The sequence below is a fragment of the Leopardus geoffroyi genome, chromosome B4, assembly GCF_018350155.1.
Source record: "Leopardus geoffroyi isolate Oge1 chromosome B4, O.geoffroyi_Oge1_pat1.0, whole genome shotgun sequence".
Lineage (NCBI taxonomy): Eukaryota > Metazoa > Chordata > Mammalia > Carnivora > Felidae > Leopardus > Leopardus geoffroyi.
The window spans coordinates 117,898,214-117,925,964 of NC_059341.1; the positions used below are offsets into that span (position 1 = coordinate 117,898,214).

At 43.8% G+C, this 27,751-nt stretch overlaps 1 protein-coding gene across 2 annotated transcripts in view; it reads left to right on the plus strand.

Annotated features, from left to right (window-relative positions):
• The first annotated feature begins 4,968 nt into the window (after nucleotides 1-4,968).
• The window catches only part of ELK3 (ETS transcription factor ELK3), a 68,123-nt gene continuing 45,340 nt past the window's right edge, over nucleotides 4,969-27,751 (plus strand). Inside the window, exon 1 of one of the 2 annotated variants that reach the window (XM_045464667.1) lies at nucleotides 4,969-5,375. The gene's annotated coding sequence lies outside the window, so the exon portion shown is untranslated. The remainder of the gene's footprint in view (nucleotides 5,376-27,751) is intronic. The other variant, XM_045464668.1, reaches the window with a different exon arrangement.

Sequence of the window (27,751 nt, forward strand, 5' to 3'; positions counted from 1 at the left end):
TACATTTATAAATGGCACGCAGAGAAATTTCCAGGTTGCTGATGGGTCAAGGAAGATGAGGACTGAAAACTGACTATTGGCTTAACGACACTGAGGTCACTGAGGCATTGATAGAGTAGTGGGCTCAGGAGAGAATTAGAAGGGAAAACATAGTGACCGCATGCATAAACCACCCTTTCAAAGATGAGAACTAAAAATAGAGGCGTATCATGAGAGGGAATGTGGTCAAGGTGTTGTGTATTTTTTTTTAAGATTGGAAAAATTACAACATGCTGGCATGCTGTTGGGAATAGTCCAGTACAGAGTAGAAACTGACAATGTGGAAGTGATTAAAGAGTAGCTGGGGCAATGAGTTTGAGTAGATGGAGGCAATCTGATGGAGTAGACAAATGAAGGGTCAGCCCTAAGTAGGAACATGGAAAGTGAATCCAAGGGAAGGTAGCATATATGGCTACAAAAGCAGGTAGACAGGTAGGGAGATCATGTGGGATTTCTCTTCTGATTGTTTTGATTTATTTTTCCAGTGAAATGGGATTGCAAGGTCATCAACAGGGAGTAGGATGGGATAGGAAGTTTTGGAGTTTTGAAGGAGTGTAGGAAGAATTAAATAAGTGTGAGAATGCAAGAGTGACTGAATAAAAACTTGTAGCATTGAATAATTCTTGGATATATTATATTAATGTGAAAACATTCATCATTGTTTCCTACTAGCTCCTCCTTACCAGGCTTTCCCTGTAGGAGCATTACAGTTCCCACATCGTTGATGTTAAGCTTGGCCAGATGACTTTCTTTGACTAATGAAATATTAGTGGAAGTGGCATGTACCATTTCAGAAGAGAAAAAAAAAATGGCACATTTTATGTTGTGTTTTTTTTTACCACAATTAAAAACTCTTAAAAGAAGTCAATTCTTCTTCACTTGAAAGGCATACAGAAACAGGCAGCAGGCCCTGTTGGCTGTAATTTGCCAAACTCTTGCCAATGGGTGGCCAGTCCGAGGGCAAAAAAGATGGTCTGAATCAATGCTTCTCAAATGTCCCCATTGAAAGACCTCTAACAACACAAAAGGAGGAAAGCAGACTCCCACAGGGGTCTGCCTACAAGTCTATAAAATTCTTTTAAGTACTCTTTCAAATGAAGTTCATGAATGTCTTTGAATCCTAGTCTATAACACATGTTGTTTTAATGTAAAATTGGCATTCACTGTAAAAATCAGTAAAAACTGACGCTCATGCAGGCTCAAAGACGGTGAGTGACTTAGTCAAGTCCCATAGCTAGGACAAGTCAGGTATGGAACTGGATCCCAAAATTCCTGATTCCAAATGTATACTTTCCACCCAAATAGGCTGCCTTTCCATCAGGCTTTGGTTCTCCATTCCCAGCCCCTAAATATCCCTCCACTATAGACGCAGTCTTCAAAGTAGTGATGGCAACCCACTTTTGAGTCTCTTCCAAAATTTATTAATTCATGTTTAATACCATCAATTCATAAGTTTTATATATGATTTGTTCTGCTACATTCTAGAATATTTTAGTTGGTATATTCTAAAACTCATTTTCATCTCTTGCCCTATCTAATTATGCTTCCTCATCCATCTGTATTTTTTTTTACTTTTCATAGCATCCCATTCTGTTATACACTGTGAAATGTTAAATTATGAAGGACCTGACAGATTTGCTATTTTTGTATATCCAGCATCCATTTTTTTCTTGTGGTAGATTGTATTACTTGTTTAGAATTCTCCCTTCCCTCCTTGTCCTTCCCCTAGTCCCACTGACTTTAGACTTGGCCATATGACTTGCTTTCCCCAATGGATTGTGAGTGAAAGTGAGGGTGTGAGAGTCCTAAGCAGAGGTTTTAAGAGACCTCATGTGTCTCTACTCATCTCTCTTGACCTCCTGGCTTCCTAGGGAACCATATATCTCAAGTCGAACATATTCCTTCAGCCTAGGTCCCAAAAGGAAAAGATAGGTGAAGCAGACCAGAACCCAGCTAACCAGACCCAACTCACTGAGGGTTGGAGTTTTTTTGTTACACTGTATTATCCCAGCAAAAGCTGACTAATACATCCCTTCTTTTGGAATGAGGGTTTTTATTTTCTTCTGGAAACCCAGCCCTCCTCCACTTTTTATCCATAGGGTTTAGTTGGGCTGACCCTCCTCCATCCAGCCTCAGCACCTTCCAACACATTATGCTGACTAACTCCCATCTCTGTTGAGATCTCAGCTCTTCTCATCAAAGCTGAGAGAGACTAACACTTTCTTGGCCAGCAGAAATTAATGATTCTGGGCCTCGTTACCTGCTCAAAAGGGGTCCCAAAGAAATTACAGAAATCTTACTCATAACCCATCTAGTCTTAACTCCTGTTTGTTTTGCAAGAAAAGCATAGAAAGAAGAGTGTGGATCATACATCACTAAATGCCACACTTCTTGGCTACTTTTTGATAGTGGGCAGGAAGCATGGAAAACAAATAGCAGTCGTTTTGGACTTAAAGTTTGTATCTCCCAAAAATTAACATCGAGGCCCTAACCCCCAATGTGGTGGTATTAGGAGGTGGGGGCTTTGGGAAGTAATTAGCTTGAGGTGAAGTCATGAGGGTGGAGCTCCCTCATTAGTGTCCTCATGAGAAGAAACACCAGAGAGTTTCCCTCCTCTCTCTCTCCCCACATGTGTCTACTGAGAAAAGGCTATATGGGGTCCATGCTCGGCAGAGCGTTCTCACCAAGAACCACATCTGCTGGCACCTTGATCTTGGACTTCCCACCCACCAGAATGATGAGAAATAAATGTCCATCACTGAAGTCACCCAGTCTATGGTATTTGTGATAGCAGTCCAAGTAACAGCAGTTTTCCCTTAGAACGCCAAGGCCAGAACCTGGAAACACATAAAAGTAAAAGTTATTCCCTGTGCCTTGAGGAAGAGCAGAGTCAGCTCTGAATTACTCATTCATATGGAGAGCTGGGAGTAGTGGTGTGGAGAATCTAAAACACCAGAAAAACTTCAGAGGTCTTCATTTGGCCTGAGAAACCCTAGGGCCGTCCATGTTTCATGTGTACTTGAAACAGGGATGCATTTCTTCGGAACAATCAAACTGCCTGATGAAAGCATGTACACCTTTTCTCTCATACATACTAGGATTCTCCAAAGATTTACTGTGAAAAAAAAATACAATAAAAATCATGAAAGCTACCGGCTTCGAATATACTTATGTTTGGCTTTGGCTTATACTTTTTAAAATAAAGCGATGTGGTGTTCTCAATTGTGTGTGAGTGATTTTTTTCCTCCCTGAGAAGTATAATAAAATAAGTTTACATTCTCCCAGTCCACATATTGCTGGATCACACGGGGACATGGAGTGAATTCTCCTGAGTGACAAGAGAAGCCAACTAGGGATTATAATAATCCCTAAGGTGGAAAATTAGCTGTAGAAAATCAGGGGCTGATAAACAGCTCTCCTCCCCATTCCTTCTCCTGCTTTTGTGCCCTCTTAGCTTGCCCTCACCTCACGTTTTCCCATCCTTCTCAGAGACCTGGTGGGCCATGTCTCACCTCTCTGAACTATCCATACCAGCCAGGAAGCAAACGCTTTGGAATGGACTCAGGTGCTCTGACAGGCACTTAGGGGTTGAGAGCTGGTACCCACTTGAGTAAAATACAATGCCTGCCCTTTAGAAGCCCATAGTTAGTAGACAGAAGTGAGAGATTCACAAACAAATAGTCTTTAGAAAAGACTGCAAAAATAAGAAACCAAGTGGAGGAACTCTTAGCGTGTGTTCCTTTTGAAAGGACTCACGCCCTGTCCCTAGGGAATCTGACTTGATTGGTTTTGGTTGTGTATAGAGACCAGTAGTTTTTCAAAATACTCCCCAGGTGATTCTCACAGGAAGCTGGGGCTGAGAACAGCCCCAGATCTACTGAATCAGGAATTCTGGCAGGTGAGACCCAGGTGGCCCGTAGTCTATCAGCCCCAGCCCCCCATGGGATGCTGGTACACACTCAAGTTTGAGAACCATCCGGCTGTCCTGCTAAGGGGTGGAGGCACAGAAATGGAGGGCTTCTGGAAGGTGAGCAGTTGGGGTGGAGCACAGTGCTGGGGGCGAGGGACCCTTTCACAGACCCCCTCCTCCTAAGAGCAGTCTCAGGGCAATGGACAAATTCTCCAGTGACAGCCTGGCCTGAGTCCTCTGGGTGGGCCGTCCTTGAGAGATCCTGTGGCGTATAGTCCTGTCTGGCGACCACAGAGCCTCCTTCTGAAGCCTCAGTCACTCGGGCCCCCTTGGTGGCTGCTCCTTTCCCTCCGGAGCTCCTTTGCAGGGCAGGGAAGGTTGGGCCCGTGGTAGGCCATAGTAAACGGCCAGAAAGGTCTCTTCCTGACAAATCCTGGCTTCCAATTTATGGCTCCTTATTCTTTTCCCCAAAGTGGGCCCCCTACTCTGAGCTCTGGCTTTTTTTTTTTTTTTTTTTTTAAACTCTAGACAGAAACTGTGTCCATCCCTAGACAGAAACCGTGCCTCCTTTTCTGGACATCAAAACATCTCCTCCTAAGCAATCACGTCCCCACCCACGATAAAAGCAGCCCTTTGCCCAAAGCCACCCAACTCTGCACCCCACTCCCCGTGCCCCACTGCCCCACAACTCAGCCATCCCAGCTAACAGAAAACAGCCAAGTCTAGAGGCCTCTTCGCTTTGGGCCTTCCAGCCCAGGCCAACTGGGCAAGACACGACCCCACTGCAGTGCTCAGCGCAGAGACCCAACCCACCCCCCCTCCCCGCTCAGGGGAAAGGAGGGATCCCCGGGTCCACCGCAGCCGGGGGTCCCCACCCGCGCGCCGGGGGGCCGCTTCTCTGGGTTTCTGGCCAAGCAGTCCCGGGCCTTGGGGAGGGGCTGCGGCCGCCCGGAGTCACAGAGGGTCCGGAGGCTCCTCCCCTGGGGTGGCCGAGCAGGAAGCGGGGCGCGCGGCGGGCGGGGGCGCGGCGCGGTGCGGGGCGAGCGCGCGGGGCGCAGGCGGCGGAGTATGCGCGGGCCTCGGCGGCCAGCCCCGGCGCACAGCCGCGGCCGGGGCGCGCGGCGCGGGGCGGAAAAGCCTGTTTACACAGACTGCACACCGCCTGGGGAATAATGCAGTAAAGGAAGTGAGCCGGCTCGGCCTGACTGCTCCAACTTCCTGCTCTCACACACACACCAGAGGAAAAAAAAAAAAAAAAAAAAGAGGAGCGAGAGAAAGAAAAAAAAAAGGGGGAAAAATCAGGATCTCATTACAAGAGCAACAGACCGTCTGCAGACGCCTGTCAGCATGGAAAGTCGGGGGCTTTCGCCCGGTTCCTCCTAGAAATTCCCCCGAAGAAGGATCTTGAAAGCTCCCCCACATCTGGGTAGGTAGCAGGGGTTTCTGCCTGTTGCTCGGACAGTTGCAAAGTTTCGTCGGGGGTGCTTTTTCTTTCTTTTCTTTGGCTTGGTGGGGGTGGGGCTGGTGGGCGCCGCGGGGTGGGCTGCGGGCCTGGGAAGGGGGCGCCGAGGGGGATGCTCCTGCGCCCGCGCCGCCCGCCCGGCGGGAGCTCCGCGCCGCGTCCGACCCCGCGCCGGCGGCACCCTGCCCTGGGGCTGCGCTGCAGCTCGGAGGAGGGGGCGCGCGGGGGGGGGGGGGGGAGGAGGGGACGTGGAGACTTGGGGTCCCTGTGAGGAACGGCGGCGGGACGGGCTGCGTGCCTGGAGGCTGGACCACCGCCGACCTTCCAGCCGGGGCTGGCATTCCCCTGGGGTGGCAGTGGGCACCGACGCTCCGATTCGGGGAGAGGACAGGGGTGGAGGGGGAAGCGGAGGGCGTGGGGAGCGAAGGCGTGGGGCTGGGGGTCGCTTCCATTCTCGTTCGGCAGGTGACCCCCGCCCGGGTCACCGCCCCAGGCGCACGCCCAGGTGGACCTTTAAAAGCCAGTGAAGTCTTTACTGGACACGGTTTGGGCAGAGGATCGGGGCAGGAGACAGTCTTGGAGCCCCCAGCTCTTTAGGAAGGGGCTCTTCAGCTTGCAACTGAATGTTGGCCTGTAATGCTACTGTAACTTTCGGGAGGAGGAATTAAAATTTTGGAGAGTTAAAGAAAAATAAGAGGTCTCGGTTTTGTTATATTTTCTGAACCGAACCCTTCGTGAGGACAAGCTGCATTTAGGTGGCGGGTGGGGGTGGGAGTAAGAAATGTTATTTCAGAAACTGCAAAAGGGGCTTTTTAGAAAAAAAAAAAAAAACGAGTGTCGGGAGAGTTTCTGGCTTGTCTGGAAACGGCAAGACTAATTGCCATGCGCTTCCGCTTTGAAACTGGCAGCAGACAGCATCTTGAAAATGACTCACTAGAGGAGCTCACAAAGAAACTGGTTTGCTCCTTCTCAGGTTTATGTATTTGTGCCTTTTACAGTTTCCTTTGTAGTGTTCGAGGGGTCCCCCGCCCCTTCCCCGCCGGCCCCCTCCTACCCTCCCGCTTTTGGAAGCCCCTGGCCGGTCTTTAACTACCCCCAGCACCCCAGCCCGACGGGGGCTGGGGGAGGTTGAGTTGTTTTTGGAAGTTGGCTGGGGAGAGGGTTAAAGGGATTCTGCTGCTGCAGGGGGAAAAAGTTCCCTGAATTTTCCACTGGCTGCTGCAGGAAGAGAGAGCCCCTTTAGTCATTGCTAAGTAATGTCTGCACACACACCAACTAATCTCATTAGGAGTTTCCGCTGCTCGGCACAGGAGGGGTTTTGTGCAGCCACTGTCAGCCCGGGGAGCCCTGTGCTGCAGAGGGAGACAAGTTACGGCTTTATTTACTTAGAGGTGCAGCTGGCCAACAACCCTTTCAGGGCACTATCTTGAAACTTTGAAGTCACTTTGGCCATTTTGGATTTCAGACTTACAGGTTTTTCTTTCCCAGTTGTGTGTAGGGTGTGTGTGTGTGTGTGTGTGTGTGTGTGTAAAATTTCTATTGCCCAAGCAGCTTAAACACACCCATCCTCTCTCTTCTGTGCTTATGTCTTTGTTGGAGGGGGTGTGGAAGGTGGGGAGCCAGAGGAGATGAGAAACTAAGCATGTTCCAGGCATATATTAATGAACTCAAATCGATTTCTGAGCCTTATTGCTTTATTGCCAAACAAAATACCCTCTGATCTCTCTCCCTTTTTCTCTGTCTGTGACACACATTTGGGATAGGTCAGTTATGGGTTTCAATTTATGGGGATTATAAAATTACAAATTGTGTTAGGAGGGCATGTGGGTCAGACAGTTAAGAAGACTGTCCATAAGTGTTTTTAGAGTTTCCAGTAATGATCCTGCCTGCAAAACCCCCTGATGGTCTTTCTGTGCCAAATATAGCAAAATAGCAAAGGCCTTCTGGCCTTTTTTTTTTTTCCTTTTCAAACCTTTAAATGTTGGAAATGTGTAGAGTTGCTAAAAAGGGTAAAGAGTTTTAAGGAACCCGATTGGAACTGTGGGGTTGCTTTATTGACAAGAACCTGTTGCTGGGGACATACTCTTGAGGGTTTTTGAGGTGTTGGCGTTTCTCTTATGGTCGCAAAGCATGTCCTGAAAACAGCTCAACTAGGGTGTGAGTCAGTGGACACAAGTACAGATGTCCCTAACATGGTGCCTGGCACAGAGTAGATGCTCAATAAATTGTTGCATTGAAAGCTGTGAGTAGGATAACAGAACTTATAATAAATAGATAAGGGAAAAAAAAGCTTTCCAAAGGCTCAAGAAAGGCCCCTTTGAGCAAACTACAAACCAGTCTGGATAAACAGACTTTCTGGAGTAATTTTCTCCCCCAGGTGACATTCAGCAATATCTGGAGACATTTTGGTTGTCTTAACCAGAGGGGGTGCTGTTGGCATCTAGTGGGGTAAAGAATTAGGAATGCTGGTACACATCTGGCAAAGTACAGAACAGCCCCCCAAAGTAATTTTCCAGCTCCAAATGTCAGTAGTGGCCAGATTGAGAAGCTTTATTTACATTAATGATGATAAGTCTTTTATAGGCAGCCATTCAATGGATAGGACATTTACAAGTTATAAGTTGTACTTTTCTGCCACATATGTAATACAGTGGGCATGAATTTTCTCTCCCTTTCTGTCTTTTTGGTCAGTAATACGTAATAGAAGGACATTTAAGTGACGAATTGTGATGGTTTACCTTTGTGAGCTGAATTAGACCATCTCTGAACCTCGCTCACTTGATACTAATGCTTTTTGGACCAGAATGGCAATAGCCCAGATAGGGAAAGTAGTGATTTTTCAGCCCTGTTTGAATTTTGGAGTTTCCTAAAACATTTATTAAAGATCTCTTTTTCTTATTTAAAAAAATTAATAATTCAAAACTGTAATATACAGTAAATGTAACTCTGAGATCATATATTGAAATTTATATTTGTAATAACTTTTTGGAACTTGAATCTTTTCCTGAAATCGGTTTTAAAGTCCTTCCAGTCAGTGCATATAAATTAAAATATTCCTTTCTTAGCTGTCAGATACTGGGTTTTTGTGTGTTCTGTGCTACCCAATTATTTTTATATACCTATCCAATTCCAAAAACCAATATGGTTATAGAACATTACCTACTGACAAACCCAAAACACTAACAGAAAATTGTCCAAGGATGTGACTTCCTGGAGTAGAGTCCTTTTTTTTTTTTTTTTTTTTTTGGTGATGGTGAATTACTGCCTATGAATTAATACTGCTTTGCTCCTTTCCAGTCCTAGGGAATGATTCAGCCATCTCCATGTTCTCCAGACCTGGGGTTCCTCATTAAACTTTAAAAGAAATGGGTTCTCTATTCTGGCTATGCCCTGGCTGCAGGCAGCTGGCTTCTGCCCCTTCATGAGGGCCTGCACCTACACACACACACACACACACACACACACACACACACACACACGGGAGCAACACGGGTCATTTGAATGAAGGACCCCACTCCTGTCAGATTTTTCTGTATGTTTCCGGCAAGAGCTTTTTATGTCCTGGTTATCCATAATTCCCCCTTTGTCTTTGTAGATTGATTTATAGTATATTTGAGATCACACTAGCATAACAATATTTTCTAAAAGTCAGGAGGTTTTACTTCTGTTTTAAAAAATAGTTAATGTGAATTACGTTAGGAAGAGTCAGAAAACCACGAAGAAAAATATAAACATCTCCCATAATCCCACCGTGGACATTTTGGTGTATATTTTTTTCAGTCTTCTACAATGTGTGTGTGTGTATGGACACATACCCACATACATGCACACATACATAAAACTTTTCATTGGAGTCACACTATCCTTGCTGTTTTATAACTTATTTTTACCTAACATATCATGTAACACATTTTCATAACTAGTACCAAGACCAAAATTACTACACATAGAGCATATACTTATTGATCTAATAAATGTGTTGACTCAACAGTGGATTGACATAATTTCTACATGGACTTGTTCAGTGTTTTTGTCTCTGCGGCTCCAAGTAATGTCCTAAGAATGCTGACCTCTTAAAAGACTGAATTCATATGTGCTGTGAAATTTGGGATTTTGATGAGTTTCTCTATGATTTAAGAATGAGTCATGATTTGCAGTAGAATATCAAGATGTAGTAACAGGAAGTCCAGGGCCCTACACATCAAAATAGAATGTTAGATGATGAAAAAAGAGAAGCTAGGTTAAACCGAAATATACCTTGAACTTTAAAGAGGGAGGAAGAGGTCTCTTGCACACTGAGACAATTCTTAGTTAGTAGTGTTTCATTTTATATCCAGAGCGTTTCCAAACTTTGAAATTGGTGTTTTAAATGGATTCGTATCTCAAGATTACTATTGCTCATGGCCAGTTTGAATTAAGATCATCCAACTTTTTGGTTGAAACTGCAGCAGTGAGACTATGACAACTGTCTTTACCACCAAAAGTGCAGCCCCAGGAAATTGAGTTATCAGCGTGTGTGTGTGTGTGTGTGTGTGTGTGTGTGTGTGTATAAAACCATCTGTTAACGAATCCTAAAGGCCTTCAACAATGGTAGATCATTCAGTTTAAGTAACTATTCTGGGCAGAAATTTGACTCCTTATGACTCCTGCCTATAACCAAAATAAAAATGGCCTTTCATCCATTACCTGAAACTTAACATATGTGTCAGCAGTTTAAAAATAAACCTTGAATTGGTCATTTCAATAAATTGTAATTTGGTGTGAATTGCCACTAGAAATTAGTAACTCATCAATGATATGTTTCAATTTGCATTTCCTGGAAGGTAGTTATTCAATTCTAAGAATTAAATGGGGTTATTTTATAATTCGTAAGACTTATTTGTATATTTTTAAATAAATTAAGATGATGGTTATACTAACATTCTAATTTGAATTGGACTAAAATTAATTTACTCACATATCTGCTCTAAAAAAGGCTCTAAAGCACATGGTATCATAAGTATCTTTAAAGATTCCACATCTAATAATAATTCCTAATTTTCCACATATAAATATGGGAATGATGGGGTAGATATAAAACACACTTACCTAATGCCTTCTCTTAGACTGGGGTCAGGAGTCCTTTACTCAAAGCAGTAGAACAAGGAATCTGAGATTGTAGGTGTCCTTTTTTGTTTTTTAATTGGGATATAATTTCATACATGGAAATGGACAGATCTTCAGTGTTTTTGTATACATCCAGGAGATCTATACCCCTTACCTTCAAATATAGAATATTTCTACCACCCCAAAACATGCCCTAGCTATTTCTTTTTGTTCTGACAATTTCATGGTTCCACCATGTAGGTTATTAAACCCCAGAACACCTTCATAAAATACTGCAGTATTTTTATTTAATCTGCTTGGTTAAACATAAATCACTAAAATGTGTAGATTTCCTCAGCAATAGGATAGGAGGAAAAGTCCCTTCTACATTATTTAATACCACTTAAGCTAACCCAAAGTAATCTGTGTGCTGCAGGAAAAAAGTAGATTCCTTTAAAACCAGTTGGGTTGAAGGGTGCCTGGGTGGCTCAGTTGGCTGAGCGTCTGACTTCAGCTCAGATCATGATCTCACAGCTCATGAGTTCGAGCCCTGTGTCAGGCTCTGTGCTGACAGCTCAGAGCCTGGAGCCTGCTTCAGATTCTGGGTCTCTCTCTCTCTCTCTCTCTGCCCTCTCCCATTCATGCCATTTCTCTCTGTCTCTCAAAAATAAATAAACATTAAAAATAATAATAAAAAAAAACAGTTGGGTTGAGACGCTATCCCTCCATCTTCCTGGAACTCAGTTTTCCAGCTGGATGGTGAAGTGATCCAGGTAGAGAGATTGGGGTAATCCCTTTCAAGCCAAAAGTTGTGTTGTACTATTTTTTTGGAGTAAGGAACTTGAATTCTTCTAAAAGTTGTGAAAATGTGAAAATTTTTGCTGTCCTCTGCAAACAGCCGACTTTCAGACATAACACAGTGATTTAAGTGAAGTATTCTGTGGTTGGAAAAGGGGTTCCCCATAAATTTCCCCTTCAATCCCACTCTGGCCCCTTGTTGAGTGAGGAACACTCGAGGAAAGGTTGGTATTAGCTGCTGTGCTTCATTTCCTTCTTTTTTTAAGGTTTGTGACCAGCATCACAATATCTAAATGGCTTACGGTTGGTCATTCTTGGAGACACCAGTGACTGTGTGTGGGTCATACTCTGAGTAGGCCCAGATGGGATTTTGATCACAAGGTTTAGCCCCTGCTCCTTCCTTCCTATAGTCTTTGAAAATGCTGTCCATCCTCCACTGCTGTGTCTGAGGGGGTCCCCTGTTCCTTCTTGCCTTCTCTAGTCCCTTGCCTACCCACAAGCTGGAGTGATCCTTTATACACAGGTCTGACTGCCTCACGCCTTTGCTTAAAATCTCCCAGTGGTGTCTGCCAGGGTAAAGACCCAAATCCTTAATGTAAGCTGTGATTTGGGCTAGCCACCTTAGCTTTTCATCCATTCCTCAGACCAGTCGTGAGCTCTTTGGCCACTGGGCCTTCCCAAATGCTGTTCTCTCTCCTGGGAATTCCCTTCCCTGCCCCCACTCGCATAGATTGTTCTCACTCTGTGTTGCCAGTTTGTGGCCATTCTTCAAGGCTCAGCTCCCACTGTCATTTGGTCATCAACCCCGGCCTCTGGAACCCCTGCCACCTTTATTTACAGGTTTTCTCATTGACCTGAATTCTCCCTCTCCAAATTCTTACTATCCAAATGTAGGTAGTGAACACTTTGTGATCTATATTTCTGGAGATGGGTCTGGTGTCCCTGATTATTCATTGATACTCATTATTCCAAACTCAGGAGCCAAGTAGATTTGATGGCACAGCCTCCCTTGTTACCCGAAGTCTCTGCCAAACCCTTGAATCCATTAGATTCGGAGAGTGAGGGGTACCCGCGCATGAAAGCGCCATGATGTGTTTCACGTCTGTGAAGTCTGGAAGCTCCTTCTGGGCCTGTTCTGTTTTTCTCATCCTCGTATTTATCCCAGCACGTTGTCCAATACCTGGCATTCATTGAATTAGAAACAATCTGAAGGGGAAAAAACTTGCCACTGGACTTGATAAAGCACTTTATTGCTATGCATAAATCCAACCCTCTCCTGAACAGTGAATTATTTTGGGATTAATAAGAGGCATATTTCTTGGTTAAATCATAAAGCCAGCCAGGAAGAAACTCTATAGAGGATATGTCATTTTCCAGAGTTTTTATCCAGACTTATAAGAACGGTACAGAAAACAAGTTTGTTAATATCTAAGAGGACAAACCTCAGCCCTGTTGCTGATATCGGTGTTATTCCTGGAATGGTTGGCTAACAGTTAATTCATAGGTCAGTACAACTTGGAAGGATCTTGATGTAAAATTCTTTCCATGTTAAAATTGATCATTCTATAGCAATCATCATTAGTCTTTATCAAGACTTCAATTGACCAAGTTTTCATAGTTCTTTAGGCTGAATTCCATAATATTTATAGTTCCAAGTCCTTCACTTATACTAAAACCCACGTGTGTAGCTTTTGTTTGTAACTTTTTGTAATTAACGGATGATGTTTCTGATTAATTTTTAAAATAACAAAAGACTCTGCCTGTGTATTTGAGGGGACGAATGACTAATATCTACATTGCTTTTAGTGGAGGAAGGCTAGCTCTGCTGTGAATTTCAGCTGGTTTTGCCAAATAGCAGTTTGTTGATAATCAAACCTTGATTAACCAGAACGTATGATTAAGCAGATTTCTCTTTCTGCAGTTAACTGTCAGAAGAGAAGGATCAAAACAACAACAGCAGAATAAGCCCCAGAATTTATTCCAGGATGTGCTCCTGGGTAACTTCAGGAATTCTCTGTAGGAATTAATTGCCAGGATTCTCCTACACTATCTGCACCTGCAAGTTCTCTTCATCCTCAGTAAGATGATACCAAGGCCCAGAAAGGTCAGAATGCTCGATTAAGCAAGAAAAGGGGTAGACGGTCATCCAGTTTCTGAACACTTAGAGTTAAGAAGAGCGCTTCTCTGGTTAATACTCAGTGAACTGGAAATATAGTCTCCCCACTATCTCCTTATTGGAGTTTGGAAATTTTTCCTTTAAAGGCTAAAATATAAGCCTTGGTGATTGGAGTTCACTTGAAAGTGAAAAAGATAAGCATTGACAGGTGTGTGTGTGTGTGTGTGTGTGTGTGTGTGTGTGTGTGTGTGTGTCTGTCTGTCTGTCTGTGTGGGTATGCCTCCACATATGTTGGCAATAAGAGGGATGCAGGCATCTAAGAGAACACGGTACTGTATAATCTCAGTTCGTGCTCCTTCTACATCCAGAGCCACTGTTCTCCTGTAGGATCTGAGCCCTAATTCTGTACAGAGGACGGGAGCATAAGGGAACATTTGCTAAAGTTCTCATCCAAAAGCACCATTATTTCACTGTGAGAACCCAGAGAAAATTTGGATTTTTAAAAAATATAATGTATAGGAGAGGAGAAAGTGAATATTCCTGATAATTTCAGCAGGTCCCATTAAGAACATACAAGAAGAGACCAAACCCTTCAGTAGTCTTTGGAAGACCATATATGGATGCAGGTTTTGCATTTTGAAATCTTCTGGAATCTAGAATCCATGAGTGTTAGTAGGGAAGTTATTTCTGCTAATCCAAGCCCTGATCCAGGATACTGATCACTTAGACCAGAAGGTGTTGGGTGGTAGAGAATTACTTTTTACTTCTATTTCATTTTTTCTTTTTAAAAGTATTTTAGAACGAATATCTCCAAATTCTACAGGTGACATTCTGAGTGCAGGTTGGGAACTGATTAAGCCCCAAGCAGACCTAGGTTGTCCCATCCATGCTGAGCCTGTAGCAGAGGGCTAAATTCATCTTTGAGAGTCAAGGCAAAAATACCACTCAGCCCTCGACATTCCCTGACTTCGCTTCATTCACTTCTTTGGGTGCTTTAGTGCTAATTCTCAGTTTGGCATTTAGGATACTTGGATAAATTGAGCAATTTTGAGTGGTGATAACATTTTCTTAAAGTGAATTACTTTCATTACAAAGGTATGGGCTGTTAGAAGATGCCTTGAATCAAACAAATGACCCACGTACATGGAGGTTCTCCAGAGCTTAGAGTGCTCTTAAATAAGGGCATTGCCCTGCTCTGATTTAAATCAGAGCCGAACCACAAGCACAGCATCCTCTTCCAGCCTTGGCCACATCCTTTGCTTTTTTTTTTTTTTTCTTAACCTAAATATTAAGACCTACTAATTTGACTTTGGGAAAGTAGAAACTTTAAGACCTTGACATAGGAGATCATATATGCTCCAGCTGATTAAAATGTAGGAAGGGTGACTTTCTTTAGCAAGAGGGAGAAGATCATCTACAGCAAGATCTGGCTGTTATTTTATTTTTTACAGTTACTATACTCTTGTGGAACAATAATTGGAAGAGTAGAGTATCAAGTTGTATGTGACATTCCAGGAAAGGGCCAAGCCAGGTTAGTGGATGGCAGCTTTCTGAATGGGAAGGAAGGGCCATCAAGACACTTTGGGGTATGTATCTGATATGTGTTTCTGATGCCACCAACAGCCATTCTCTTCCATCAGATGTTTTTACAGAGCTCTTGAAGGTTAATGTGTCTGCGTTAACCAGACACAAATGAATAAATCATCGGTCTTCACTAGATGACAGTTCTAATGGTTTTTTTGTTCATTTATTCAGTACATTTGGGGGGTTGATAAATAGGTTTAAAATAACATGGCATTGGGCGAAGATTAGTTTTGAAATCACTCTTTGTCTATTTTTGCGACAGTTTTCTTAGAAATAACTGTACTCCACATGAAGATATTTTAAATGTGCTCCACTTACTGTAGCTTCTCGACCAGTCGGGCTCGATTTTAAATAGACGTTCAGTGGAAAATGAGATGCGTTTTGTGTGCCACTTTATCTTAATGCCATCATATTTTTGCTTTGTGTTAAAAAGAACTTGATTAGAAGTTATTTAAGTTTAGATGAAACTCTGCGTTTGGTACCATAATCACCATATGTAGCAAAATGTACAAAAATGTGAGAGAAACGTGCATGTGGAGACCGTAAAAGCATAAAAGGGATAGTCTACCTTCACGGCTTGAGATGCAGCTACAATCCCCCACAGGTGTCCACCACATGAGCAGGTGATGACATTTTGAAGACTGCAGAGTCACCGGTTTTTATAGATCCCTTGCAAAGTGAATATATTATCCCAGCAGATTATGTAAAACTGGTGATGCCTAGAATTTGCATTTCCTAAACCATGAAAGAGTTTTGCTGAGAAGAGCACCCAACGAGAGCTGAGCAGCTGAAGTGACCACAGAATCTAGAAGCTGGAGGGGCCATTTCCTTGCTTAGCTAACCATCCGTGTAAGGCAGCGCCTTGTGCTTCTCAGCAGTCTCTAAAGATGTCACAAATACCGGTAACTCATAACTATATTTGCACCAGTACTGTAAACAGCAGGACCCAGACACAAGCTGATGCCCGTATTATCCAGCTAAATCGCGGCATTTCCAGGAGCCATCACGTTTTGGCCTATGTTAAATTTCAGAAACGGAAAGGAAGAATGTTTATAATATTAGCCATTTGCAAATTATCAGCGCAAATATGCTAGATTATAAAGTTTTAACACTGATCATATACTTCTGAAGAATATCAAGATCCATTAACTAGTATCATTTTCTAGATATACTGTTTAAAAAAAAAGACCTATAAAATGGTTTCTGTAGATTTACTCCAGGAAGAGGGAAAGATAACTTTGCCAGGAGTGCAGATGTTGGGGACAGTTGTCTTTTTTTTGTTTGTTTTTAATGTTTATTTTGGGGGGAGAGAGAGAGAGAGAGAGAAGGAGGAACAGAGAGAGAAGGAGATACAGAATCCGAAGCAGGTTCCAGGCTCTGCTGACATGGGGCTCGAACCCAGAGAGAGAGAGAGAGAGAGAGAGAGAAGGAGAGAGAGAGAGAGAAGGAGGAACAGAGACAGAGGGAGATACAGAATCCAAAGCAGGTTCCAGGCTCTGCTGACATGGGGCTGAACCCACTAACTGTGAGATCATGACCTGAGCCAAAGTCCGCTGATTAACTGACTGAGCCACCCAGTGACTTAGCTATCCAGAAATGATAGAAGAAATGATACTTTATTACTTTAAGTTCTATAGAAAAGACCAGAAAAGTTGCTCTGGGAAGACCACGGCTTCTCTCCCTCTCCAGGCTGCTATTAGGGCCGTGAAGGAAAGCTGGAAGGAGAAGGTCAAGGGTTCCTAAGATTAGTAGCCTGATGTGTCATGCATGCGTGAGAAGCAGCCACTGGTGAAGAGAGACGTGTTCTAATGCTAGTAAATGAAGCAGAGACTGAACCACTCCTGGAGAGGGTGTGGGACCCATGGCGGCTTTGGCAGGACAGGGAGCAGAAACAATGGTCATACCGGGGAGAGATTTGGAGGCACGGGAGAGATGGGCCAAGAGGAAAGGCTCTGTACCTTTCCCTGGGTGGAGCTAGGGAGGGAGAATTGCCGTGCAGATGTTGGAGGTGGCCCAGACCGGGTGCAGCCCGGCCAAGGGAAGAGGAAGGCGCACACAGGGTTACCTTTCTGTCAGGAAATGCCCAGAGCTGCAGCAGGTCTGGGATGCTGAGCACAGCTGTGCACATTTCCCCGTCCCCAGGGTCCCTTGGGACTCCTCCAGAGAGGAAGAGATGGTGTCGCAGCCCACACCTGACCCCACCGGGGCCTCCTTCCTCCCCCACCCCGGTGTCCGCTCAGTGTGTGTGGACACGTGTGAGAGAGACGGGGAAGATGATGTTGGTGATCCTTTGGCTGGGTGGCATTTGAGGAACAGTTCCAGGAAGAAGAGCACTGTTATTAGGCAAAATATATCGCTGCTTGCCATTGATGGAAAAAGAGGCGGTGTCCAGATTTTTAGTTAGAAGAGCTAAGGCTTGCATTTTCTTTGACTAAATGTATTTTATCGTGTGTGTGTGTGTGTGTGTGTGTGTGTGTGTGTGTATTTTTTTTCTAACGTTTCCACTGGGTGGTGCTGCGGGAGTTCCTACCTTTTGCCTTGGATCTACCCTTCCCAGAAAGACGCCTCTAAAGCATAATAGGAGGAAGTCCTGATTTAGAAAGATTTTACAGTTTCAACACAATAGAAGGGTTTGGAGGATGCTCTGGCAGGAAATGTTTTAGTTTCTGGATGTGGAAAATTCACCATCATTTTGTATCATGCAGAAGTTTTCTTACTATGCTGGGTATATATTCTTTTGGCGGTTACCAACTTATTATTTAGCACAGAAAAGCTTTCAAGTTTATCTGAGAGATTACGGTTTCATCCTAGTGAAAGCAGTATGTAAGATTTCCTTTATTTTTGACTTTTGTAAAACTATCATAACAAAAAGTAAGCAAACAAACATTTCCTGATGTTAAGACAACCACAGATTTAAAAAATATCTCTGTTAAGGTTTTATTTGAAGCTGAAGGCATTGTTCCATTCCTATTTTAAAGATAATTTGTACAGTGTATTGGCCAAAAGGATAACTTGGATTTTTATTTTCAAAATAAACATATAAAGTCTTTCAATTTGATAGCACTCATGTATGGAAGGGGATAGGGCCGGCCTTATCCTTGTTTTACAGATAAAAAAAAAGTTGAAACACAGAGAAGTTGACGTCCCTGCCGGAGATCATGCAACTCTTTAAGGCCGTGGCTGTCATGAGAATTTATGTTCTGATTTCCAACTTTTCCCCTTACGCACAGGATCAAGTTTCAAATATAGGAATAGGACAAAGTTTAGGTAAAAGAGTTTCCATTCAAAGGCCTATGAAATATAAGAATCAAGGGTAGTATGGGAGAGAAAATACCCACTGGAAATTAGGAAGCTCCACTCAATGGAAGCTCACATTTAAGGATGGTCGGCAAGATTTTAAGTAAGTTGTACTGAACCCAAGGCAGCATTTTGTTTTCATGTGCTTGTTATGATCCTCCACGAAATCCCAAATATTGCTCTCTTAGAACTTGAAACAGGGTTTCCCCAGAGGTGTTTGTTTTTAAAGGAACAAACGTGAGCTTCTGCTGGGTGCCACTCTAGGTCCTACCATGTGGTTTCAGAGGGGCTCCCAGTCTGTCCCTATTCTCAGGTGAAGTGACACCCACGATTCCTTTTATTGTTTGGAGGAATGCAGGCAGGTTTTAGACCCCAACTCCGGAGCCAGGCTCGGTCCATAGAATTTCTATTCTTGACTCGCATCCTCTTGTTCCACTGGCTTGTGTATACACCCCAAGCGAGAGGAAGACTTCTCCTGCTGAGGAGGAGCTGAGTTATAGAAGGTGCAGCTTCCCACATCTTGTCTTTATTAGCAAGAGCCAACCTTGATTATTTAGTGTTGAATGAACCTGGAGTGGGTCTAAACCAACATACATGTCTTTTGTTAAGAAAAAAAAGTTAATTTTTTGGGGGGAGAGAGCGCTAGTGGGAGTGGGACAGAAAGAGAGGGAGACAAAGGATCCAAAGTGGGCTCCGCGAGGACCGCAGAGAGCCTGATGCGGGGCTCAAACTCACGAGCTGCAAGATCATGACCTGAGCCAGATGCTTGATGGTCTGAGCCACCCAGGCATCCCAACATGCAGATCTTTTTTTTTTTTTTTCAACGTTTATTTATTTTTGGGACAGAGAGAGACAGAGCATGAACGGGGGAGGGGCAGAGACAGAGGGAGACACAGAATCGGAAACAGGCTCCAGGCTCTGAGCCACCAGCCCAGAGCCCGACCCGGGGCTCGAACTCACGGACCGTGAGATCGTGACCTGGCTGAAGTCGGACGCTTAACCGACTGCGCCACCCAGGTGCCCCCCATGCAGATCTTTTTAAAAGGGAAATGAGTTTAAAAAACGATGGTAGCATGGGTTCAAAGTCTCTTTCTTAAAACAGAACCAATCAGAATAACTGGAGTCACAGAGGAGGCAAAGCCAGAAATGAACAAGGAAATTTCCTGAATTGATTCACAATGGGAATGTTACATGTCCCACTGAGTTAAAATGAGACTTCTCGCTTAGCAGCAGTGAGATGTGCATGCAAGAAATGAAGCCCCTGCTGGAGGAACAATGGTGAGAAGCTGGACGTTGGAGCCAGATTTCTCTGGGTAGGAGTCTCTGTCCATGTCAATCCTGTGGCCGTGAGCGCCTTATTTCACCTTTTAAAGTCATGACTTCCTCGTGGAGGATTAAATTGAGATGTGTATGAAGTGCTGAGCACAATGCCTGGTACATGATAAATGCTCATCAAAATGTTAAGTGTTAAAAAAGAAAAGCTCTTATTTAGAGAAGGAACAGACTTTTATTTTGGTACGAGCCCTTTTCTTGATTATTCCATGGACTCTCAGTATTGCTGGTCAGGGAGGATATACCTAACCTTTCCTTTAGAATGGGGCTCTTGGAGCTTTATAAATTATCTTTAGTGTTTTATGAATCATGTTGACATTATGTGTATTTTGTAGTTTACCTCCCCCCCCCACCACCCCGGAGACTTTTAGATTCTCAAAGGGATCCATGGACCCAAACACAGGAAGAAGATACTGTTCTGGAGATGTGACTGTGTGTGTGTGTGTGTGTGTGTGTGTGTGTGTGTGTGTGTGTGTGTTCTATGTATATGATTATATGCTTTAAGTTGCCTATATGAGATTGTGGATATTTGACTGGTTTTTGAGCCATAAAAACAACAATTTCATGTAGTTCAACCTAATGGTGGTAATTGTTAAGTAATGTAATTTGAGACAGTGTCATAATAAAAGAGACTATAATGAGGTATGAGTATAGCTTATTTTCATACGTTATTTACCAGAGCCTCACAAGTCAAACTTTGTCAGGGAGCCTTGGACCACTGGTAATCCTATTTCTCTACAATAACTTCTGTGTACAGTACTCTAAAACAGACTTGATTTTCCCCAGGGGTTTATTGGTAGCTTTACGACATCTAATGAATCATTTTTCTAGTTCCATGCACTTTTGATCCAAATGGCTACTGTTGAAGAAGAATTTGCTTAGTATTTATTCCCTATTGAATTCATAGGGTTAATTACTCTGAGGAGGGGAAAACAGTCTCAGTGAGTTTTCTTGGGCAACGAGAATAGCTGTGTTCTTCCAGAAAGCAGAGTTTGGCTGTCGTATTGAGGGTTAAAACAGAGCTGACACACAAAGCAAAATGAAACCAGAGCTGCAATTACAAAGTGGGACAGATGTAGGAGGCCAGGTTTCCTGTGGCCCATTTTCCAGTTTCCTGCCTGCAACCTGCAGAAGAGGAAGCTGAGTGTTACCGAGTATGAGAACTAAAGGGGGACGACGTGCTTCAGGCCAGAATTAAGATGTGCTCAAAACACACAGGCAACAAAAACAATTGCAAAGAAAGTGAACGTTTGGGTTTTAGTCCAAAACTGTCTGGGAAGGAACAACCCGTCTGTTTAAAGAAAAGACGTTTGTCAGTAGAGCCTGTGCTTCTCTGTGAGATTCTATGAGGCGTGGGGGTTGGGGGTGGGGGAGAGACCTGGGGACTGTCCCCGGTTGTAGGTACCTCTTTTTGCAGTCCTACTCATCTGTCAAGACGTGGTCTGCTTTTTAAATACAGTTGGTTACCTGAAAACATTTCCCCTGCAGTGCCCAGGATTTCTAAATCTGTTTCCTGGGCATGTTGATATATGAGGGAGGTGGATGTGGTTAACCGAGTGGCTATAATGAACTATAGCCTCACTTTGGGAAGGCTGGGTGACCAGTTGGCTGCTTTGATCTAGCAGGCTTGTGTTCCTTTAACTGCCCAATAAAATTTTGTGTGATGTTTTCAAAGAAGAGATTAAATGGAGATGTGTGTGTTTAAGGCTGCAGAACGCACACTCTGTGTGGCTACCTGACGAGCCAAGTGGGGAGATGCAGGGCTCGTGCAGTCAGAAGATACTGGAGAAGTGAGTAAGTCCATCTTTCTCCTGAGATAAAAAAGAGATGAATAAAATTATTCTCTGTTTGGACTCATTAGCACATTAAAGAAGAGCCTCCAAACTCAGATATTACAATCCCCTCCTTATGGGTAAATAAATTGAGATCCAAGGGTGCCTAGGTGGCTCAGTTAAGTGTCCGACTTCAGCTCAGGTCATGATCTCACGGTTTGTGGATTTGAGCCCCACGTCGGGCTCTGCGCTGACAGCTCAGAGCCTGGAGCCTGCTTCAGATGCTGTGTCTCCCTCTCTGTCTCTGCCCTTCCCCTGCTTGTGCTCTCTTTCTCAAAAATAAATAAACATTTAAAAAGAAATTGAGACCCAAAGAAATTTAGATTCCCTACACACCTGTTTAGAAAATGCCTGTTCGCCAGATGCCATGTTGGAATTGCTGATGACACTAATGAAATGATGGCCAACATCGAGTAGCTCCCCCTGTGGAAGCTTTGTTGAAGGCTCCATAGAAGGCATATGTGGAGGCAACAGAAAGCCTTGTGGAAGGCTCGTAATGGATAGGGCAGCGTGCTGAGCTTTCCCCATCACCGTCCCCCTCAAATGGACTTGCCTCTTTGAGGTACAGAGAAATAGGTGTGTGCTTCTGGGGCAGCCAATTATTTATTAATCCTCTGGCTTGATTGCTCCCTGCTGCCTCTTCAAGCACAGAAAAGAACAAACTCTGTACCAGAAACATTAGGAAATTTGGGGATGTTGCCAAATTAGGGATCATAGAAGTGCCCATGTGAGGCAGCATAGTGGGAAAATAGGCCATTTTCCATCTCAGTGCAGGTCTATCTGAAAATACGGGATGAGATGGGCAGAGTTGTGCAATAGTGGGGTGGGATGCGAAATGGCATGCATATACAGATGAAGGAGGAAGTAGAATGGCTCAAACGTGATTTCCCAGCCCAAGTTAACGTAGTCATCCATTTACTTGTCCAAAGGAAATTCACTTATAAAAAGTCATCCAGTGAACCAATCAAGTTGCTTCTAATTTACCCAGAGACAATACAGTTTCCAAAGTTTCTAGTACAGTGCCTTCCTCCTCTCTTTCCTCAGATGGAAGAGTTATTTGAAAAATTGTATTTGCGAAAACATTGCGAACTTATTATAAAGCGTGAATAAGTAGACTGAGCAATGGCTCCTCTCCCTCCCTTCCTGTTCACCTTGCTCTTTAAAAAATGCACACTGTATACGTCCCCAGAATGAATGAGAATACAAACATTTGCTAATAAGTAAAAAAGAGCTTTGAGGGACTTGAACTTGGCCTCACAGATGGCATTTTTTTTTAATGCAGGGGTTGACGATAATTAAAATGCCATTTGAAAATAAATTTAAATAATCCTTGTCCCACCTTATAAAAATAATGAAAAAGACTTCACGTCTGGGCATAGTTACCAAATGTTATCCTCATTTACTTAATGCCTTAAAGGTGTTCTGTACTGCTACAGCCATCTCAGATAATACAAAGTGTTGTTTTCCAATTCTTGATAGGTGTAGGGTTTGTTTCATATAATGAAATGGTTTCTGCCCTTCCTCTTGGACCTTGATGATTTAGTGGTATACAAATGCTTACTAGATGCTACTCTGGACAGAGGAGTGGAAGGTAAGAGAATTTTCAGTACCAAGTGTTAACATTGAACCTCCTTTCTCTTAACCATTCAGGTTTTAGCAAGCAGAAAGACATGTACTTATTTAGCATCTGCCTGCTCTGTTTGGGTCTTACATAGGCACTTTTCTTCTTTCCTTGAGCTCTCTAATTTCTGACTGAAAAAAAATTTTTTTAAGTTGGTTAATTCCTTTAGTTGGCACAATATGTAAGCTTTAGAAAATCAAATAGTGCTGTCCGCTCAACTCCCACCTTAGTGTAACTTTAAAAATGAAACCAGGAACATGCAAAGAGAAGTGATAGGTTGCCATCAATAGAAAGAAGAACAAATACGTTGGTATTTCAACTTCTAAGAATGGAAGCAAAAACCTCATGCTTTGCATAAAGCGGTTCTGCGCCGCCCCATCTCCCATTAAGATGTCTGGCGCCACCTTGTGGCAGACAGAGAGAATGCCCACTTCCCAGAAGAGGAAAAGCAGCTTCTTTGAGTAAAGAGGCAGCTTGAAGAGGCTCTACAGGGGCAGGCCCACGCTTTGTGGGGCTTGAAGCTTAAGCAGTTTGGAGAGACCCTCTTGGTACCTCTTTGTACCACTCCCTCCAAATTAGAAATAAAGAATTACTAGGACCCCTAGCAATGAGGTGGTTCCTGAAGCGTTAACTTACACTATTCTTCTTCTTTTTTTTTTTTTTATATATATTTTTTTAATGTTTATTTATTTTGGGGACAGAGAGAGACAGAGCATGAATGGGGGAGGGGCAGAGAGAGAGGGAGACACAGAATCGGAAGCAGGCTCCAGGCTCTGAGCCATCAGCCCAGAGCCTGACGCGGGGCTCGAACTCAACGACCACGAGATCGTGACCCGAGCTGAAGTCGGACGCTTAACCGACTGAGCCACCCAGGCGCCCCTTAACTTACACTATTAATGTCACCGTGAGTTGGTCTCAGAGCTCAGGTTCCAGGTACGAAAGCAGGGCTGGCAGTCGTGGGGGAACTGACTCTCCCATCAGCCCAGCAGCTGCTGGAGGTTTGGTAGAATTGGAGGGAGCACATCACGCCTGCTACTTGGTGACTTCTTCAGGCTCAAGTGGGGGAGGTTGCCTCTGGGTAAATTGCAGGTGCATTTTGTTCCAGACCCCCATCCCAATTCTTGCTTTGGCCATTTGCTTTTGCTCCTCTTCCTGTGGAAGACGTCTGCCTCTCTCCAGTCACCCCTTTAAAATTGTACACACCCTTTAGTTTAAAGGATGAGTGCTCACGCTCGCTCCTCTGGAAGGCCTTCTCCAAAGGAGCCTACTGCAAATTCTCATGCATGTTCCTTTGCGGTATTACAGAGCAGGTAAGAGTACACGTTGTGGTGTGTGCTAACCTCAGTTTTATTTATTCATCCATTCATGTGACAAATGTCTCTTGGGTGTGTAGTGTGACCTGTCACTGATCTAAGCTGGAGACACGTCGACAAGCAAAACAAAGGTTGGTACTCACCACATCGGCATTCGGGAACAGTGCTTCTCAAGCCAGCAGGGGAAAAGGACCAGTTTTTAGAAATTCCAACATACAGTGGACTGATAATTTTGTGAAATGCAAGAAAAATTAGGTTACTAGGAAAATAATGGCCAAAGAATACCAAAACATAAGCCTGATTTTTAATTAGTGATTTTATGGGCATGAAATGACATTTGAACATATGCAATTGGAATAAATGTAATAAGAAAAAAAATTACAAAAACTAAATATTTATTGAAAATGCATACAAAAGCAAATAATATAGAAGTTCATCATTAATACTGGTAACTTTTTGCCATCCAGTAATTTTAACCAAACAAAAAAGGTTCTAAGTGAACTGGTGATTCCCTGTATTAAATGCCTGTAAGTACACTTTAATTTTTTTTTTTTTTCAACGTTTATTTATTTTTGGAACAGAGAGAGACAGAGCATGAATGGGGGGAGGGGCAGAGAGAGAGGGAGACACAGAATTGGAAACAGGCTCCAGGCTCTGAGCCATCAGCCCAGAGCCCGACGCGGGGCTCGAACTCACGGACTGCGAGATCGTGACCTGGCTGAAGTCGGACGCTTAACCGACTGCGCCACCCAGGCGCCCCTGTAAATACACTTTAAACAAACACCACATTTATCAATACCTCACGTTTAGTGTAGAAAGAGTTTGCTTCTTGCTAACTAATGAATTTAATCTAGGTTGGATACCACACTGCTACTTGCAGGAGATGATGTATGTAAACTATTTCTGTGTTTTGTTTCAATTACACTGAAGAGAAGCCAGTCTGATAGAGGTATGTTGACAGCACTAGAAAGGAGATTTTGAAACCCATTTCCACAAACTTGGCATATTAATTTTTTTAACTTTCATCTAAAATCAAGTATTTAAAAAAATTTTTAATGTTTATTTTTGAGAGGGGAAGGGTGGAGGGGCAGAGAGAGAGGGAGACACTGAATCCAAGGCAGACTCCAGGCTCCGAGCTGTCAGCACAGAGCCCAATACGGGGCTCGAACTCACGGACTGTGAGATCATGACCTGAGCCAAAGTCGGACGCTCAACCGACTGAGCCACCCAGGCGCCCCTAAAATTAAGCAAGTATTGATAACCTAAAACAAAGCAAGTATGGCTGCATTTTAAAATTCCATCTTCAATCCATTAGTTGCCAGCTCCCACAACTTTCCCTATAAAGTTATAATTATATTTAAATCTTTTAATCAATGAATTCTAGATTTTTTTTTGTATACTCTTGGGTTACAGTTGAAAAACCTTGAATATCACACATTTTAGCATGGTCCTACTTCGTGATTCTGACTTGTGCATAGCTTGTGCCAGTAAGATGAGCCTACACTGACACACACTCGGATGTAGTGATAATGACAAATTGCAGTAGAAATCTCTATATACTTATTCTGGGTTTTTATACTCCTCTTATCTTGGACTGGTGACCAACAGTTAGCACTGGTGTGTTGACCACATACTGCATAGACGGTTCTAGGGGGCACCTGCTCTTCCACAATTGGTCCTCGATTTTCTCATCTACAAAGTGGGAATGATAAATATATTTGACCCATAGGGGTGTAACACAAATTGAGATAATACAGGAAAGTGCTCTCCCCCTGTTTCATGAGTGTTGGTCTTTCCTGGTCCTGTGGAGGGAGCAGCTTCCACTTCTTTGTGCAGGGCATTCATTAGACCCCCAGGAGCCAGAGGAAGTGTGCCTGGAGTTAGTGTGCTGGGGTGGGATTGGTGGCTAGTGCCCTTGACTTGAGGGAGAGACATGGAGATGCTGCAGGGGTGATAGTGGCACGTGGCCTGGGGGCTCTCAAGCGGGCAGAGGAGGGCACCAGGGAAAATGAGAGTGATCGCTGCGTTCAGTCTATAGGATCCTTCTCTGTGTGGCTCCATCCAGATTAAAGACTGAATCAAGGGTAGTATTTGCATTCTTTAAAAATAACAGAGTTGACGACACAGACTGGGGGTGGAAAGTAACAGTCTGCCTCGGTTTCTCTCCCAGTCTGTGCCAGTAGACAAGCCCTTTACTGTCTACTGGCGTGGCAAGCCCCACCCCTCTGCATTCCGCATCTGTTGCCCTGACCGGCCACGGGGAACGTACCTGTGTGGGCTCCATCACCAGTGGTCATAAACATGTCGTCACAGATGTCCCTTTGGTTGTCACTTTAGAACACTTCTCTTTTCCTGACCAAACAGCTTTCATCTGTGTGACTCCCTGCCCCACACCCTCCAGGAGCACAAGAGAGATGGAGCAAAACTAGCCCTAAGGGAGGTGTGGGCACCCAGGGGCTCACAGCAGCTTGGAGGCCTCAGGCTAAGCACTTTGAACTGGTGGTTCTTAAGCTGGAGTCAGCAAATATGTGCCCAGGGATCTGAGTTTTCTCAGAATTAAAAAAAAAAAAAATTGGGGGCGCCTGGGTGGCGCAGTCGGTTAAGCGTCCGACTTCAGCCAGGTCACGATCTCGCGGTCCGTGAGTTCGAGCCCCGCGTCGGGCTCTGGGCTGGTGGCTCAGAGCCTGGAGCCTGTTTCCGATTCTGTGTCTCCCTCTCTCTCTGCCCCTCCCCCGTTCATGCTCTGTCTCTCTCTGTCCCAAAAATAAATAAACATTGAAAAAAAAATAATTAAAAAAAATTGTCCTTTCCTTTTTGAAGGTAGTCTAAAAAAATATGAGCATGTTTTGAGTCACTTTATAAACAGCAGTCACTGAATAGCTGAAGATCCTCCCTGGATTCCAGTGACTGTATTGGGGTCCTTGCCTAATGAACAAACAACCAAGCTGATACAGTATCTAAGTGATGCCTTTGTGCCAGGTGAAAGCAGCATGCTCTATGAAGAGGTTTCCTGTTGCTTGAAAAATAATAGTAAACATTTGAGTAACACTATGTAGCAGGTATAGTTCAAGTGCCTAATTAGTAAATCAAGCAATCCTTCGAGCAGCCCAGTACTACCATCATCCCCAGTTTACTTATGAGGATAATGAGGCACAGAAACGCTAAGCAACTTACCCAGAGTCCCACAGCCAGACAGGACCAGTACTTGAATTGGAACCCAGGGAGGCTGGCTTTTGAACCTGCTCCGACCCACCGTGTAGACTTCTAAATAGACAAAGTGGCTCACTCCCTCACCTGCTGCGATTTGTAGGGAATACTTGTGCTTTGGTGAAAAACTGCATTGTCTAGAATTCAGGAGAAAC